The following is a 20,314-nucleotide window of genomic DNA, read 5'->3' as shown; positions in this document are numbered from 1 at the left end:
TTATGTTATTTTATTCTATTTTACTTTTTTGAACTTCTAGTCTTCTTCTGTCCCTTCTATAACTTGGTTTTATGATTTAATAACCGGAAATAATTCTGCACAAAAGGAATAACTGGAAAAATTCCAAGTATATATCAGAACATACCATTAATTTTAAGAGAAATTTACCTGAACATATGTGTTTGCTGCAGGTACAATATGTGCGTTCTTTGGTCCAGTAAAAGCTAAAAAAATGAAAGTAGTATAGTCATCAGTCGTTGGATTGTGTCTGGAATTCATTTAGTAAAAACCACTTGCTGTTATCCATTAAGTGGTAAAAAAACATAAAACTACTAACTACCAAAAACAATCAAACACTCATTTATCAATCGTAATTTGAGAAATAGCCCAATGCAGCTCCAAGCCTTATTACCAGTCAGTACCCATGAACCAAAGAACTTCGTAAACAAAAGCATCAAGTAGCCACAAGTGAACCCAATAAAGAGTATGTTAGATATGTGATGCTGGACTTCATTTTTATCCTGTATCAATGCCATACTGTCAAAATAAAAATGAAAAAAAAAGAAGAAAAAAAGTCAGCATAAAACATCGAGGAGCAAAGAGACATTAATTAAAACAAATTATCAAAAGTGAAGTAACACGCCCTAAATGCAACAAAGGCCTTCAATTGTCTAAGAAACGAACCTTTTTGGCAAGGGAAGTAGCAAGCATGTTCGAAGTAGCAATCGAAAAGAACATGAACGTATAACTCATATAATCGCATATAACTGTTGTCGGGCCTGTCAGTCCGAATTCCCAATCAAATTAAACCATAACTTAACTCAACAATTAAAGCAAGCAAGTTTGAGCAGAAGTTCCTCTTTTTTTGCTCAGTCAGAATTGTAAAATTAGAAACTTTTCCTGCATTTTCTCAGCAACCAAGCGGAGAACTAACTCTAAACAAATTATCTAGTCAGAAAATGAATTATCATGTAATTTTTGTAAACAAATTATGCAATTTACGTACTTTGTGAGTAATATTATCCTCTTCATGATTATTGAATTACAATTCCAAATCTAATATTATCCTAATAATAATAATAAATAAATAAAGAAGAAGAAGAAGAAAAGGTGACGGCCCCACTCATATTTGAACTTTTGACTCTTATCCTTGAAATTCTAGAACCCCAGACTTTTCCCCTTCTCATCAAGCTGAATTCAAAGCTCAACTTCCAAAATCAATCACACTTTGTTGCACTGCACGTGTGATTCCAAGATAAAGGAGGTAAAATTAACAATAATTATTAGGAGAATAATCAACGGTCAGTAATGATGTAGAATAAAGTGTAAAAATAGATATTTTTCTCATAAAAAACATCTAAAAATTGTTTTGCTTGGCCTCCAAAGTCCAAAGCACCTCTTAAACGTGGGGTGCTTTTCTCATAGTATAATATAGTATAAATTCGTAAATTATAAGGATTAAACAAAATAATACAAACGGGCTTGCGGGACCAGCTTTAACAAGTGAGGGCACCGGTGCACGGTTATTTATTTTTTTTTTTAAAAAAAAAAAATTGGTGGGTAAATAAATTAATTTTAAAGGGTATATTTCATAAAAAGACAAACAAATTAGAGAAAATTATATGATTTTGGGGCACCCAAAAGCTATAGCTAGACCATCCTTGAATGATCAAGTGGCTGTCCTGACCTTCTACATGAACAAAGGTGGTTAGGAGTTTTTTTTTTTAAAAAAAATTAATTTTTTGGTGGGTAAATAAATTAATTTTAAATAAATTGATCGAGTGGCTGTCCTGACCTCTCGTCTTGCTGCAGTCTTCGATGGCTGGAATGATGGTTAGTGTTCGGCGCGTAGCCCTCACGTGCCAGGTTTTATTGTCTTTCTGAGGCGCGCGTGAGGGCTACGTTCCGTTCCTTTTGCCGTTGATCGGTGGCGTCCAGTGGATTTGGTGGTTGATGTTGATGGGGTGTCTTCTAGGAGGCGTTCTTCTTCTGGTTGTTGTTTTGGTTTGGGTGTTTTTCTCTCCATTGTTGTATTGGTTCGAGCTTGGCTCAGTTTGGAGTTTACACCTTAATGGTGTTGCTCTGTATACACCAATTTGGTGGTGATTTGTACTTGTTCATGTTTGCTTAATGAAAGTTTCAACTTTTCCTAAAAAAAAAAAAAAATACGATTTATTTTAAAATTTTAAACTAATAAATTTCATCATTTAAATTAATATTTTAGCATACCACATCATAAACTTCTTGTCACCACCTTTTTTATTTTATTTTATTTTTTATTTTTTGTTTTTATAGATTCTTGTCGCCACTTTAAAATTTTCTTAAACGACATCCAAACATAAACCTTTTGTCACCACTAATTAAGGGAAATTCAAAATACCGTACTGCCAGTTGCAGCTCAGTGGATGATGATCCGTCGACGATGACGACGGAAGACGCTGACGTCAACGAAGATTTTGATGTGGGAACGGTGAACCCGCACCAAATACGTCTTCCACTGGCCACTTGCATGGAGGGAAAAGTTTCCTTTAAGTCTTTAACCCGATCCAGCCAAAGTGCTAAACCCATTTGTCAGAATGTAGTCCAAATTGATTAGGCCCCACAAATCGACTTTACATAATGGATTATTTAATTTATATAAAGTGTTAAGCTGATAAAAATAATCAACTTAATTATTTAATTTATATAAAGTATTATTTGTTAAACATTAGAGGAGAGAGCTCCCGTGATTTTGGGGATTTTCTTGGAATTTTTTTTTTTGAATTTTTTTATAAAAAAGAGACATCGCAAATTAAATGGTAATTTGATAAAATATTACAACAATTAAAAGTGCGAAAAGGAATTACAAATTACTTTATAATTAAAACGGGCAAATATAAATGTTCCCCAAAATAAATAAAAATACACATACGAACGTGCACGAGCTTTGAAAACATGTCTAACATCTTTTTATCGTAGAGGCAAACTCATCGTACCAATATTTTTATTTTTCTTGATTTAATCTACTTATTTATATAATATTCATTTTTATTAATTTAACATTCAATTAACAATTAAATTTTCATTTCTTTTGTGATACCAACGCAACCCAAGAGAGAAAAAAAAATTCTCTATTATTGAGAATTCTTCTTCTTTGGGTAGGGTTTATGAAAGGAGACTCGATCTCCTGCTTGATCAGAGGGCCGATCCGAGCAGAAAACCTCCATTCTTGATCTCGAGTAGTGAAGTTCTGCTCGAATAGGATTTCTCGCTTGACGTACCCTATAATTTTCTCTGCCCTCCTAACTCTTTAAATATAGAGAGAGATTTCACGTAGTTAGATAATACTCATCGTCTATAACTTTTAAGAGAAAAGAAGAAAATTAATTAAAAAATTAAAAATTAAAATTGAAAATTAGATAAAACACCTCATGTTTACAAAACCCAAAACCCTCGAATCTTGCAATTTGATTTAACAGAGCCACGACATTGATGCCCATGGCTTCTACTCAAACTTGCTTTTTCTCATGAGAAGAGCTTTCGCCACCGCATTCTTCGCTCTTTTTCCCCGCTTCTCCGGTTGTTATAGCGATGACACCTTCAACCAGTTCCTTGAATATATTTGCTTTGATCTGACCTCTCCTTGGAGGAACGGTAGCCTTCTCCTTTTCCACAGCAGGCTTATTCGTTTCATTTTTCATGGTTGTGATCTGTGGCGGATAGTGAATATTGAATGGTCTTGATTCTATAGGCCAGAAGATCGAGCTAAAAGCAAACAAGAAAGAAGTGAAAGAAGTGAGAAAATAAACAGGTGGCTGGCTTTGGTGAGAGTGAGACCAAGTGGGGCTTATATCGTGAAATTTTGCTGTGTGAACACGAAATTTGGTGATGAGTAGAGGGTGGTATATGGTGTGGGTTTTTTCTGCAAGAGAAGAAAAAGACACCCCTTGGAGACAAATTTTTGAAGAAACCAAGCTTGACAGTGTGTGTGAACACATCTTTTTGTGAATAGACAAGTGGATATGGTGTGGTGGGACTGTTTTTAATTTCTATTAACAAAGTCACAAAATCAGGCATCCCATTATTTTTAGAAGACATGCTTCTATATATGTTTTTTCTATAATTAATGAACCCCCCTTTTCTCTCTTTATGTGTCAGCACTTACGCTTCTTTTTTGCCCGAATTTGATAGAATTCGGGCAGGTAGTTGTGAGTGAGCATTTATGAGACCCACCTGATCAAATAAAAGTTGGGCTGCCCAACTGCTTATCCGGTCAGGTGAATCTCATAAATGCTTACTCACAACAACCTGCCCGAATTCTATCAAATTCGGGCAAAGAATTTGAGGGGATCCTAATCCATTTATTTGTCTTGGTTAAGATTGCGAATTGCCGTCCTCACAACATTACTCATTAGTCCGATATCATTAATTTAATTAACAGCTTTTTGATAAACATGTATCTACGGTTAAATCTTTCATTCAATTTTAACAAAGATTTTCCTTGATAGTTGTTGTGGCCTATTTTCTGACAGGCAGAGACGGAGGAGGGGGCGTACAGGCCATGTCCCCCTCCCTAATTCTTAAGAACAAAAATTTTTTAAGGATATATATATATATATATATTATAGGGTAAATTTTTTTTTTTTAGCCTACTGATCCTCTTAGCAACAATATTTTTGGTTCTGTCCCACATGCCGTGTATTTTCGTTTTCATTGTGTTAAAGTGTCCCACATTGCCAAGAGATACATGACCTGAGCACTTTATAAGCTATAGACATCCCTCTCTCCCTCTCTCTCTCTCTCTAAATGCGTCTTTTGAGAGTGAATAAGACCTATGAACTTTTACATGGTATCAGAGCGGGTTCCTTAGACGATGATGAGCATTTTCCTCCCAATGTTGAATACGTGTTTGGCCAAAAATTGCCACATGTGAGGGGGTGTGTTAAAGTATCCCACATCGCCAAGAGATACATGACCTGAGCACTTTATAAGCCATGGATAGGGCTGGCAATTTTGACACGACCCGACAAACCAACACGAACACGACACGAAATTAGTGGATTTGGGTCTACCTTAAATGGGTTTGGGTCATAAACGGGTCGACCCATTTCTCTTGGCCTGGCGGGTCAGGTCGTGGGTGACCCGCCAGACACGATTAGCTTTTTTATTTTTTTAGAAGAAAAAAAAAAAGAAAAAAAAGAAGGGAGAATGGTGAAATGGCCCGAATGGGAAATTGGGGGGAAAACCGGAAAATGAGAATTATCTGAAAAGTGAAAACTTATGAAAGGTTGAAAACAAAAGATTCAAAACTCAAAGAATCAAAATTCAAAACAGTGAAAAAACAAACAAAATCGGAAAAGTGAGAAAAGTGAAAGAAAACTCTAGCTTTTTCTTTTTGGATTTTTCCTTCAGCCTCGCCGACGACGCCGAGTCGCCGCCCTTCTCTTCTTCTTCAGCTCCGCGACGCCGTCCTTCTCTTCTCCTTCAACCTCGCCGAGTCACCGCGCTCGACGCTCTCTCTCTCAAGTCTCTGCTCTCCCCGTCTCTCTGCCGCTCTCCCTCTCTCTCTCTCTCTCTCTCTCTCTCTCTCCGGCAGATGTCGCGTCCGATACTGCCGAGTCTGCCAGTATGTTAGTTGATTTCCATTTTTAATTTTTTATAGCCTCATTATTGTGGGTATAAAATCATAATCCGATAATCTGTGATGCTTGCCTGCTTGTTCAAAATCTGTTTAGAAATTTTTTGTGAAGATATTTTTTCTGAACAAATGGAATTTTTTGTGAAGAAATTTTAATACATTTATGCTATAAACAAATGGATTTGGCAATATTCAATTATTGCTCTGGGTCTTCTTCCAATTTCATAAATACCTCTTATTTGTTTATGGGGCTTGTTGTTGTTGTCATTGTTGCTCTCTCTTTTCTAGTGTGAAATTTGAAATACCCTTAAACTTTACTTTATAGGTTCTCTTCGTTTTTTAGGAATATATTTTAGCTGAATGTTTAATTTTTATGTGTCAATACTTGCTTATGTATGTGTGTATACTTTCTGAAAGAATGTATATGCATATATACATGTATGTAGCCGCAGCTAAGCCTTATGATAATGTGTTATCAAGTTTTTTCCAATGTTGTACCGATATCTGGATTTTGCTTATGCTTGCTGTTTCATAGGAGGTATTGAGTGAAACAGAAATTTGGATCAAAAGTTTTTTTTAAAAAAAAAAAGATGAAGAAAATATTATTTGCCATCGACAGAAGAAGACTTTATCCCTCTGCCCTGCATAATTCAACTATATGCTTAGTTGGTTGAGTAAAATAGCACTTTGGCTTAAAGTTCGTTTTTCTAAATTATTTCGTCTGAAAATATAAAAATTTATCCCTCCTGTGTAATTCAACTATAAGCTTCGCTGACTTCTTAAAACCAAGTGGCATAAACAGGAAACCCAGAATTATAGCCCTTTCTTTTTCAGTTTTTCTTTGTAACCGCTCAAAAGTTTTGGGAGTGAAAGAACAAGCTTTATCCCTCCGCCCAGCGTAATTCAAGTATAAGCTTAGGAGATTAGGAGTAGGAGTTTAGAGATGAATTGCTAAAATTATTATTATTTTATTTAAATACCAACAAAAAAAACCCCCCAAAATAATAATAATAATAATAAATTAAAAAAAAAAAAAAAAAAACCTTTTAAGCTAAACGGGTCGACCCATTATGTTAAACAGGTTCACGGGTCGTGTCGGGTGACCCGTGAAATAATCGTGTTCGTGTCGTGTATAGAGCCCCGACCCGTTAACATAAACGGGTCGTGTCCGAGTCTAGGCTAAACGGGTCGCGTGTCTTAACAGGTCGTAAACGGGTTGTGTCGGGTGACCCGTTTTGCCAGCCCTAGCCATGGACATCCCTCCTCTCTTCTCTCTAAAGGCATCTTTTGAGAGTGAATAAGACTCATGGACTTTTACACATCGTAACTGCTTTTTGTTTTGTTGCTTTGAACTCCAAGCTTATCAAAAAAAAAAAAAATTCTCTCTGTCTCTCTCTCATTTTTTGGGATTTTCTGTGACAAAGAATGAGTGAGATTTTCTGTGACAAAGAATGGGTGAGAATGGACAAGGCCAGGGTGGGTGAAAACAGAAGGGAATGAATATGAGTTGGGTTGGCAGATTTATGATAAAAGAAAAGAAATCAAGAAAAACATGCGATGGGAAGAGAGTGGAAGGGAATTTAAGAAAAAGCTAGCTGGCAAGGGACCATGGCTAGAAAGTTAGGATTAAAGCATGAAGTGAACATATGAATAACCCAAGCCTGAAGGGCTTTTATGGAAAGTGGAAACCAAGCGGGCCAAGTGTCGATATCAATGTAACTTGGCTCTCTTCGATCAATACCAAAAGCGTACACTCATTTCAAGGTCCCTAGGGTTTTCAGCAGTAACCCTAAATTTAGACAGTACTGATAAAGTCCACACGCTTGAACACTTATTCAATAGGACAAATAGGCATATTAGAGACCTTTAACGATTACAGTTGAATAGGAGATTGCAGCCAACAAGGTAATTAACACCAGATCAAATAGCTTATGTATATATAGAAATGGGATATATATATCTACTAATGCTAAAATACATGCATGCATTTTTATACACGAATGAACATATTAAAAAGGACAGTGAAAAAAAAAAAAAAAAGAATTAAAAGGTCAATTAAAAGTTGCACACGGGATCCGAAAAAAGATTCATTGTCTGCTTGTGGACTCCATCGTACAGTTACATGATAATTTTAAGGAGGTTTGTTCAGAATCTGCCTCTTCCCTTGAACGACGTGCGTTCTAATAATTTGTGGCTGTTTTTAGTGTCGTGTCTCAATGTATGTAGAGGAGACTGTGCTTTCTTTATTTTTTTCTCCACTTTTTACATGGACAAGGGGAATCCATGCACTGATGAGGAATCTCCAAAAGTTTGCAACCAATAATAATTATAATAATAATAAAGTGCTCTAACCAGAATAATTATTTATTTTGTAATAATGAGAAAAAGGGATAATGGAATATTACCAGGATCCGTAACCTTTTTTTTTTTTTTTTTCTTCTCCCTTATATATATATTAAAAAAAAAAACTGATGAACAAAGAGATAAAGAATAGTCCAAAAAAATTATGTGTGAGTTAAAGATTTTTTTTCCTCTATCTTTCTCTCTTTTTTATTCTTTTTTTTTTTCTTCCTCTGGGGGAATATATTGTATTTTTGCAAATTGTTCATACCCCATAAACCATACATTTCAACACATGAAATGAGAATGATGATACCGTACCTTCCAAAATCTCTTCAATCTCCACTCAACTCTTTTTGCACATAGTGTTTTTTTTTCCCTCTCTCTGTCTCTCTGTCTCTCAAGGATTATTATTTACAAATTGTTTAGGCCCCACAAATTATACCTTCCAAAATATAAAAGGAAAATTCCAAAATAGTGATACCATATCTAACATCTCAATTTTTTTTTGTTTCTTAGGTACAAGTAGTGTCATAAATAACACATCAACCAAATCACAATAAGCAACATGATCTGCAAAATCTTCAATACCTCTTCTCTTGCTTTTGGCCAGTGAAAAACCCCTTTCAGTTTGCTCTAAATGAATTAAATAAACTTTTTTATTCATTCACACGTGGCGTAACAGGTGATTCTGGTCGTTGTAAAATTACAACTTTACTCTTAATTCTTTTTTATTTTTATTTTTATTTAAAAAAAAAAAGAAAAAAAGAAAAGAAAAGAAAAGAAAAGGTTTTCTCGGGTGAGAGGTGGCCCGGTGATGGGCTACACATACATTAACTTTTCCTAAAATAAATTAAGACAACACAATTATTATAGCACTAATTAAAACAAATGAGAACATTCAATTTTAACAATATTAAATTCAATTTGGAAACCTTTAGGCATTTTCTTTATTGCGCGGTCCCTCTAACCACGCATTTTTTATCAGTCTCCTTTAGAATTTCTTTTGGTTCTTTATTATATGGCTTACTATTTTTTTTTTTCAAGTCCTATTATTCCTTTTCAAGATTTTTAGGACCATTTACTTTAATTTGGTGGGGAACATGGCCTTTCTTTTTGGTCCACATGAGAAAGAGCCAATTCCTCACCTGCCTCAAACTTCAAGGTGCACAGAGGCAATTCCTTCTCTTTACACTTCGCATCTTTTTCCATGAGCATAATCCAGCTCAATATAGTATCATCACTTCTATAATATATTTCCACATCAATCACTATCTTCAAAAAAGATTTAAGTATTTTCTCGATCGTGGGCTTGAAACAGAGGAGGGTTCTCACTTCTCACAATAATTGATGTTCAAAAAAGGCTCCGTTTGGTGCAAAATATTTTATATATTTTTCGGTATTTAATACGACAAAAAATAAAAAATATTTGTAGTTTAACTAAAAAAGACTTTTTTTTTTTTTAATTTTTGTAAAATGGTTTCCATTGGGGGTCAAAGATTTTACTTACTAACCAGTAAGGAGAAACATGAAAAAAGGTTCATAAAGGTGCCTTTAATTTTTAACTTGGTATTACCAGAAGAAGAAACACAAAGATAACAAAATCCAGAATCCAAACAACAATTCATTTGTTGCTTTCAGTACCCAAAAGAAGACATGGTAACAAAATATGGCTTTTTATCATATCAGGTGAATAAAGCTTCAGGAAATGGAGAAATGACATTGCAAAGATAGAAAAAGCAGCTGAAAATCACAGCAGTAAAACCTATAATTTACCAAGATTTTATTTATCATAAGTATAATGAAAAAACATAGAAGTAAAAGTAATATTCCTCATAAACCAAATCTCATATCTTTCAATTTCCAACTCTGTATTCTTAGAAAAGCAGCCGAACAATGGTAATCGGCAAATCTACTCTAGACTGAAATCATGCCAAGAACACAAATGGGTGACTCTGTCACCTGGGTGAGGTATCTGAATGCCCCTCTGAAGCATAGGAGCTTGGTCGTTGCGTAATCGATGCCGAGCCCCCACAGCAGCCTGATTTTGCCGCAGTCTTTACTCCCTTCACCAATTCTTTGAAAATCCTAACCTTAACCTGACCTCTTGGTGGAGGAATTCTTGCAAGCGATTTCTCCGGGGTCTTCTCTGCAGTTTCCATAGTTTTCGAGGTCACTGAAGCTCAGCAAACTCTGTTTAGAAGCAGAGTAAGAAACAGAGGAGGAATATTAATGCAGACTCTGTTTCTGACAAAAGGAGAGATGGGAAGAGAAAATTTCAAGGGCAGTTGGAAAGAACAACAGGAAAAAGAATAAATTTGGTGGGGGGGGGGGGGGGGGGTGGGGGGGGGGAGGCGAAGAGTCTGGGAGTGGCGGGGCATATATAACAGAAATCTGAGCCAACGAGCTAGCTAGTCAGAGGGTTTCACACAGTGTGAACACTGACTAGAAAACATTGACGTTTGGATGATAGAAAGAAAGGAAATTCTAATACGGATCGAGTAGAGTGACTGTCAGAAGCATCCATTGCACAGCTGTTTTTTTTATTCAGTTTCCATATTTTATTTTTTGTTTATTACATCGGATGTCGCTTCAAAGACATTTTATGTGTTTATATATAATTTGTTAATCTCGTGGTTGTCATCAATGGCAGCCAGCTACTTTGGTGATCTCATGAAACTGATGGAACCAAGCCGGCTTCTTCTCATCACGTGTAATATGTACATACAACTATAACTACATGCATATGTATGCATGTATCTATGTTCACTGTTCATGGAGCACAACCATATTGTATAATTAGAAATGGTGAGAATTTGAACCCATTTCTGAAAAGTAGCTTACATAATGTTTTTTTTTTTTTTTGTCTGAAAAATTGTTACTGGACTAGGTAAAGGTGAAAGTAATTTTGGATGTTTTGAGAGTGTTTTTTTTTTTTTTTTTGTTAATATTCTTGTTTTAAAAAAGAGAATAAAATGGATAAATTTTACTTAACCCTAGCCGTTTTTACAATTACCCTCATAAACTCTCAATTTAGTATATTCATATTTAAAGTTTTTTAAATTTCACCCGTATGTTAAGATTTTCCGTTAAATTTTATAAAAAAAAATACCCAAATACCCATTTTTTAAAAAAATGAATTTAAAAAAAAAAGTTTAAGAGATTCAAGCGTAAATATTTTTGTAAATTCTGTTAAATCTTGACCAACGTCTAATCCTTGCAATAATTTTTTTTCTTTTTTGTCCTAAATAAAATAGGGGTATTTTTGAAAATTTTGACACCCCTCCGTCTGGAGTTAACGGAAAATCCGACCGAGCGGATGAAATTGAAAAAACTGAAAAGATGAATACATTAAATTGAGAATTTTTAAAGTTTAAGAGGATAATTGTAAATGCGAAGAAAGTTTAAAGGGATTAAATAAAGTTTCTAAAAAAAAAAAATACTATTACTCTCACTAATTTCACACTAATTAATGTCCCGTGTATTAAATATTTATTTTTTTAAAAAAATATCTGACGTAAAAAAATCACTCAAAATATGTTTCGTCAACAGTCAAACGGATATGAGGAGAAGACTTACGTTTAAGTGAAAGAAACAGCCAAAGAACAGTCAAGAGTCATCCGTTGGCTTGGAATTTCATGGTTCATGTATGAGTGGCAAAGCCGGGGCCTGCATTCATGCTGTCTGCAGGACCAGAAGAAAAAAGCCTTAGGGTTTTACACTGCTGTTACCCCACGCAACTTGAGATGTCGTTAACCATCATTTATGAGTCAACATGCCACTGCTGTCAAAAGATTGAAAGAAAATTCCACATCTAAAATACAAACAAATTGGACCAATAACCACCCATCTCATCCAAATCAAAGCCACTTCAATGTTTTCCATGTAGATTAATGGAAATGATTTTTTTTTTTTTTTTTCCTTCTATTTCATCTATTAAATGGACACATGTATTATTACCATATGACTGAGGTCAGTGGCGGAAATAGAATTTTTGATGTGAGAGAGAAATTTTTTTTTTTTTTTTTTTTTTTTTTTTTTTTTTTTTGGAAGATGTTTTGTATATAGATACATAAAATTTCTCTATATGTGTTTGTGCGTGTTTATAAAATGAAAGCATAAAAGTCTTACATTTACAATGGTATAAACAACTAGCAAAACAGCTTAGAAAAAAATAAAATAAAATAAAATTAGCAAAATAAACTTAACACGATCTAGGTCCAATAAAAATTGGACTCTTTTTCCTAACAATTGCTTGAAGCCCCAAATAACAATAATGGTAAGAGTCGAGCCGAACAATTATATAATTTTAAAAGATTAAACCATTTAACTTGAGATGCCAAAACAAATATTGTGAATCAAAATGATTGCAGAATAACCACTTAATAAGTTAATTGTCGGTTAGAAGCCACTCAAATAATCCAAACTATATAATTTTTCCTTTCACATCTTCAATCACAGTTTTCAAACCAAATTGAATTTCTTGTTAGAAGCCAACTAAAATATGGAAGGAAACTAAATGACTGGGGTATTTTTAGTTTTTTTTTTTTTTTTTTTTTTTTTTCGTGATGGAAGGAGGGGGCAAAACTAAAAAAAAAAAAAAAAAAAAAAATTAAAAGGGACAAATATTACTTTGGGGGACAAAAGTATCATTTTGGGTGGAAAAATTTATAAAATAGGTATATTTAAGGATTTTTTCTAACATTTTCGGGAGACATACATCTCCCACCCCATGACATGGGTCCGCCCTTAATTGAGACAACGTAACAGTGAATATCATCATACGATTTATTGGTTTTGTTTTTGTTTCTTACAAGTGTTGATATTTTTATTGTCATATCATCAAATTATATAATAATTATATAACAATCTACTAAATAATATTATTTATTTTGACTAGAGCACATTAGAATCACATGCTCTTAAAACAACCTCGGTATAATAGAACCGATTGAAAGACTGAGCAGCTTAATCACATGGCCTAATTTGAGCTTAAATTTGGCCCATCAAAGAATGGTCAACATTTTGAAATTTTGGACCAAGTATGTTTTAAAGATGTGTTAATGAACCACGTCCATGGATCGATTCCATTGACATGTGATTAATTGGGGGTCCTCCCCTCCCCTGTTTCCTTGATCTAGAAGATTCATTGTACTAGAGTGTTGAAACTTTGAAAACCTATTGCCTTTTCAGAATTTCAAATTTTCAAAGCAAAGCTTGAGTGGGACTTGGAACGACCAGTTTTACTTTAAGAAAAAACCCCCAACTATATATCAAAAGTCAAAAATCAACTTTCCACCCAATTGTTGAAAAGTATTTATCTAAAAATGGTTTCAACTTTATCGGCGTATAATATTTTTGAATTATTAAGACGTGTAGCGCTGCATGCTATATTTTTATCGACAATGTTGATGTGGTAGTCTCAGACTCCCATCCAATTTTTTGCTTAGTTATTATTAATAAAAAAAATAAAAATTCAAACGTTAATTGAGACTGCCACGTTAATATTATGGAATAAAAATAATATATAATATATGACATTATTTTATTAAGAATAGGGAAGCAAAGTGAACAAGTTTCATGCATGTTTTCCTTCGAGCAACATAGAATCAAGTGTGTAGAGAAAGAAAGTTAGCAAACTTAATAAAAGCACTAGTAACACATACTCTATATGCGATTTTCTTCCCTAAATATATGAAAAATTTGAAAAAAGTTACAAAAAATCACCCACATCAGTTTTCTTATATTTTTCTTAAACCCTTTGGTAGCTACAGTGCTACCCAATGTATTGGATAGCACTGTAGCTACCCAATAAATTATATAATGATAAAAATGACAAAAAGTAGAAAAGTAAGAAAAAGAATAAAAAAAGAATAAAGAAAGAGTATTTAATTGATATAGGAAAATATAAAGAAGTCTATTGTGAAATATTTTTTTTTATAATGATTTTGTAATTTTATTTCCTAAATTTAAGAAAAATGGTTGGCTATATGTTGCTAGTGCTTTAAAGGCACAAAAATGGCATGTACTAAATAAATTGGCTCTATTCGCTAAGATTTTTTTTTTATTATTTATTTTTTTTGGTATTTTATTTTCCTTCTCAAAACGAAAAGATTAACAAAAAAAAAACACACACACACACACACAAAAATAATTTTTTACCTTAGGCTTAGTGTCACATTAGAACATTTTTTAAAACCAAAAAACATAAACAAGCCCGAAGCATATTAACATACAAAGCCAATACAAAACTTGAGAGGTACTTGGGAGTCCATTCTATATGTCCAAGTTTAGGTACACGAAATGATTTTTATATTATGATAAACTTGTAAGGAATTTATTTTTTGTGTCCTTTAGTGATAATTAAGTTTGAAGACAATTCCTGCCAAAAGGGCACAAGTCTCGTTTACATTCTATAAGTCCAAGTTTAGGTACACGAAATCATTTTTATATTATGTTAAACTTCTAAGGAATTCAATTTTGTGTCCTTTAGTGCAAATTAAGTTTGTAGACCAGTCCTGGCATAAGAGCATAAAGTCTCATTCATTTGCATACTTCTTGTGGGGTCGGATATGATAAGAAAAACTGAGGCGTGGAAAAAAAAGCAAATACCAAACCTTTGTTGATATCGTTGTTATTGGCATTTGATACTGGCCTTATAGTCAAGGTCGGACCAGTTTGTTGCTTGTGGCTTCGGTCTCTTGAAAATTTTTAAAATTCTCTTAAAATTTATATTTTTTTACAAGATATTCTAACAAAAATTAATTGTTTTCCCTATAAAAATTCTTTTTATAATGACAAAATTTTACTTATTACCTCTGATATTTCATCGCTTTTGTAATTATACCCTTAAACTATAAAAAATGTCAATTTAGTGTATTCATATTTTATTTTTATTTTTTCAATTTCAACCCTTCGTTAGAATATTTTGTTAAATCATAATGGAGAGGTGTCAAAATTCCTATAGTGCCCCTCATTATTTTTAAGGAAAAAAAATGCAAGAATTTAGACATTTGTTAGAATTTAACGAGATTTGCAAATATATTCATACATGAATCTTTTCTTTTCTTTAAAAAATAAAAAATAAAAAATAGGGGTATGGGAACTTTGACAAGATTTAAAGGAAAATTCTAACGGAGTAGTGGAATTGAAAACAATTGAAAGATGAATAAACTATATTGACAGTTTTTAAAATTTAAGGGTATAATTGTACAAGTGATAAAAAATCAAAGGTAAAATTTTTTCTTTTATAATTTTACCTTCCATATCAAAATTTTTTATTTCATCCATGCTATAGTTGATGGCTTTAAGGTTATGGGGTGGAAAGCTAACGTGGAGGATCCTGGCCAAGGCTTGCTTACTGGCCAGGCCAATTAGGCGGCCGTCTAAGGCCCTCTAATAAAATAAGGCTCCAATTAGAAATAGCATACTTAAGTTTTGTTTAACAATAAAATCTTTTGAGGTGGAACTTATGGTAAACCAAACAAAAGGTAAATGAATTGTTAGGTTAACAATTATTTAATGCATGGAACCCAATTTAATATTAAAAACATTAATTATGCCGGAAGTATACCCACACAATGTTTGCACAATTTATGGTGGGCAATGATTCTCTCAAGGTGAAACCATTTTATGATCATGATTAAACGTTGTTATATTTAATTTTATTGAATTGCGTGTCAACATACTTATCACGTGATACCATCTACACCATTAAATATAATAACATTAAATTTTGATCATAAAATAATTCATATTTATTTCAAGCCAGAAAATTGAGGTGGGAGGTGGTCGGTGGTCCTATTCCTTTATGGTGAGCCTGATTTGTGACGAGCTTGTGACTGAATCAAAGAGGCGGGTATTAACACATTGGGCATATCCTTAACCCTATAAAGTGGCATCCCAACCTTAAAATCTTCAGATTCCGTGGCATGCAAGTCAGCATTGAAAAGCCTGTCGATCTCTTCCCGCTGGTCTGCAATGGCGAAGGTAGAACATAAAATCAGAGCCAAAAGCAACACAACAAGCAGTGCCCCAACCGAGAGCTTCTCAACAGAAGCTGCCATCTTAAGCCCTTTTCAAGAAATTCTCCAATGAAGTTCTAAGCGAAAAGGGCTGGGGGAGATTTCATAAGAATGGTGGTGTCTTTGTATCGAGGGTTTTCCAAATATAGCCCAAATTTTAGTGGTTCTACTTGCTTTTCCCCTTTGCATTAAGAGGTGATGATCATGAGTTTTTACTTGTTAAAATGGATGGTGGAAAGTTAGTGATTAATGGCATGTTTTTGGTTATTTGATTCAATGTGGTTAGAAGTTGTAGACTGTGTCAAGACTTGGCCAGGCTGTACTTCTAGAATGGAGGAAGAAAGATGGTAGAAAATAGGCAGTTTTTGTTATGACTAGATCTTATGACAAGGAGTTGTGATCGACTCAAGAAACCGTTAGTTATATCTGCATTCTTATTTCAAAATGACTAGCTAAGTTGCAGTTAGAACTCCCTATAATCTTGGGGACAAAACTAAATTGCTGAAATCGCTCTTTTTCGAATAAAAAAAATGACTATTCTCAACTCTTGATCGTTTAGATTGAACTTTCTGACCGGAAAAGCTAAAGCTATTGAAGACAAAGCTATTTCATCAAGTTTGATCCTTTTGATCCATCAATAAATGGACCATTTGCTACGGAGACACAAGATTGTTCTGATCCCACTCGATGGGAAGCTTTCCCTACCAACCTCTTTCGATTTTCATTAGAGAATGCGTTTCTCACTAAGAAAAAAGGTCGTTAATCCTGCTCATATAAAAACTTTTTTTTGGGGGGGGGAGGGGTGGGTCAATTTCATAAAAACACATAAAATTTAGAGGAAATTTTCAAATTTTAGTAGCAAGGCAATTCCGCCCGGCTAGAATCGCATATAAAATCCAGTTTCATTTAATAAGAAATTAATGTATGACTTCACACCCTGAACTCTTTATAATCTACTTACCCACTCTTTATCGACAACTTCATTTTTTTCAATGTGAAACTACAAGTAAATTTTGGCAATGATTTTAGAATTTATGTTTAAACAACAAACTCTGGTGATGATTAATGATCAAAAGCTAAAGAATTTCTGATGCCACATATTTTGAGAATCGTATTGTAATTGTCTTTCAACTAAATAAAGTGAATTTGTTTTATTACATGAAGTAACCAAAATTAAAATAGAGATAAAAGTTATCACTAGCTAATATATATATATATCATATTTCACAACACATGACAAATCTAAAATAAGAGTCTCTTCTCATGTAAAAAAATGCTCCGATAATAGGTGATATATATCCAAGGTATTTTCAATTCCATTCAACATGTTAATTCCATTTTGGTCAAAATTATTGCAAATTTCATTGAATACTAAATAGGTGCAATACTTGTAAAAGAATATATCCAAGCAACTTAAAAGTTAGGGAAATTGTCTATTAAGGGCTTGGGTTTTACCTATGTGGCAAATAAGCGCTTGTGAATTTAATTTTGATTTTAAAAGCCCAAGTTTTCACCTTGTGATAATTACAAATAACCATGTAATTTTGTGTCAATTTCTTAAGGTAAATGTTAAATTTACAACACCAACAGAACAACCCCTCACATGAGGGTGGGCCCCACACATTGGAGCCCACCTTCATGTGAGGGGTTGTTGTGATGGTATTGTGTATGAATCAAATCCCATTTCTTAATGGAGGACTTGGTAGCGGTAAATATACATACATCAAACCAATTAGAACATAACATATGGACATGTAAGTAATTTAAGCCAGGTTAAAGCCGCATCATATATCTCCACATAAGAGGTACGTCAGCCTAGTCATGTTTGTGCTACTTAGCCACAGTGGCTGGTGGCTGAATCCTCTTCTAGCCACCACAATGACTAAGAACGAACTAACCATAATAGGGTTGCCTAGCTACTGTCATGGTAGGTAATGACCCAACCATGACTTTGCCGTTCCCAACCACGGTGACTAATCAATCCAATCATGGTTGTGTTGACGTGGCGATGATAGGGGGCTAATGAGGCACTAATACGGCTTAAGTTGCTTACTTGTCCATGAGTATGTTTTTTTATGCTCCGTTTGTTTCAACGTAAAATGAATTTTAGAAAATAATTTTGATGTTTTTCGGTGTTTGATAAGAACAAAAATAATAGTCAACCAGAAAATAATTTATGTTTGACCAAAAATGTTTAGTTAATTTTGAAAAATGATTTACACTTTTTAAATGACGCAGTGGACCTTCACGCTTCAATCGATCATAGCCGGAATCTGGTAACCATCGCCAGATTTTGACAAGCCAGATTCCTGCTCCAGTCAATGCTGGAGTCTGGAAATTTCTGCCAGAATCCGACGACGTCCAGCCGAAGCCGCCGAATTCTGGCAGACCAAATTCCGACCAGTTTTGGCCGGAGTCTGGGCAAACTGGCCGAACCTGGCCATACAGTAGGAGTTTGGCTGTATTAGGCCAAATTCCGTTCGGTCAGTGATGGAATTTCGGCATCGATGATTTTTATATTATTTTACATAAATATTTATATTTTGTGAATAAAAATGATATTTATAAGTTAATATGATTGAGTTAAAATATAAAAAAAAATATTTGCGATTTTTTGTATGCGTTAAGTACCGAAAAATGCTTTCGGCGAAAACATTTTCCAGAAAAATGATTTTCTTGAAATCATTTTTACGACAGAAACTATTTTACGTCGAAACAAACGAAGCATTAATTGGTTTTACGTAGGCATATTGGCCATTGATAGATTCTTCATAAAAAGATTGATGAAAAATTAGACTGTTGTTCTTATTTGTCATGATACGAAAACTTAAGCCTTTAATTGTCAAAATTAGAGTCTCATGCCCTTATTTGTTACGTGGATAAAACTCAAGCTCTTATAAGACAATTTCCCTAAAAATTATTAAGCGAGTCAATGTTGCTCAAGTACTTTTTTCTCAATTAAAAAAAAAGTTCTTTTATTTGTTAAAATTTGATTTTAGAATATTTTACTAGGAAATTATATCCCTTATTTATTAAACTTGGCAAACATAATTTATAATGCTCCATTTGTTTCGACGTAAAATGCTTTTCGTCATAAAATATTTTCGACGAAATCATTTTTCATGAAAAATGATTTACTTGAAAATAATTTTCGGTGTTTGGCTTGTATAAAAAAATACCAACGGCCATTTGTGCTGGAATCCGGCACAGTACAGCCAAATTCTGGCCAGATTCACCGGAATTTGGGTTGGTTGGATTCCGGTCAGTTTTGGCCAGAATTTGGTAGCTGAAATTAGGGCTGACAATTTTGACACAACCCGACATGAACACGACACAAAATTAGAGAGTGGCGGGTCATGTCACGGGTCACCGTGGGTGACTTGCCAGACACGGTTATTATTATTATTATTTTAAAGGAAATTGGATTAGGTAGAACCGTAGGAGTTTAAGAGGTGTTTATGGAGCTGCAATTCCAGGTTGTCCTGAGATGTTCCAATCGGATTCTTCATCGTAGTCTAGAGGAAGTCAGAGATCACAACAAAGGAGCAAAGACCAGCACCAAAAGGTTCGACAAATCCGGGAGGGTGACATCCTTGCTCTGCCGGTCAGAGACTTCTGTCGACAGCTTCACGGACTTCTCAGGTTCTCATACAAATCTTCCAACTATATTACGTAAATTTATACGCTTAGTGCTTTGTGTACTTATTAGGAAACGAAGAAATGGGTGTCCAGAATCTATTGAGAGAGAGAGAGATCCAATGGATTTGCGAGTATCTAGCTAGGAGGTCATGAGAAATATATTGTTAGAGCATATATATCATTTTTAACCTTTTATGTATGACGCGGGTTGGCAAATGATATAAGTGTCCATTGGTTTTGTGATAATTAGTGTTATTTAATCTTCTTCTTCTTTTTTTTTTGGAAAAAGAACAGTGAAATCAGTTAAAGCAACGGATCTTTTTCGGTTATATTTTTGGAAAAGTCAGTTCGGATTGGATTTCTTTCTATACATACTAAATGGTGCGTTACAACTTACAAGTAGAATAAAACAGTGCGTTTCTACTTTAAGCCAACTGTCACGCACTAGGTTTTTCAAGAGACTTCTATCGACAGCTTGCATCACATCACTTCACTTCTGCCTGTCTACACTTTGCTCAAAGCCACGTCTTCACACTTCTCAATGTCAGATCATTCAAACCTTCCTCAACGTATACTTTTTTTATCTTCTTCCTCAGCTTCTCTCTTCTCTGCTTCAACCTTCTTCTTTAGCTTCTTTATTCATTCGAACCCTTACAAGCTGAAGCGAGAGAGTCAGCTAGCAAAGTGGTAGCAA

Source organism: Alnus glutinosa, chromosome 3 (assembly GCF_958979055.1).
Source record: "Alnus glutinosa chromosome 3, dhAlnGlut1.1, whole genome shotgun sequence".
Classification (NCBI taxonomy): domain Eukaryota; kingdom Viridiplantae; phylum Streptophyta; class Magnoliopsida; order Fagales; family Betulaceae; genus Alnus; species Alnus glutinosa.
This window is presented reverse-complemented; position numbering follows the sequence as displayed.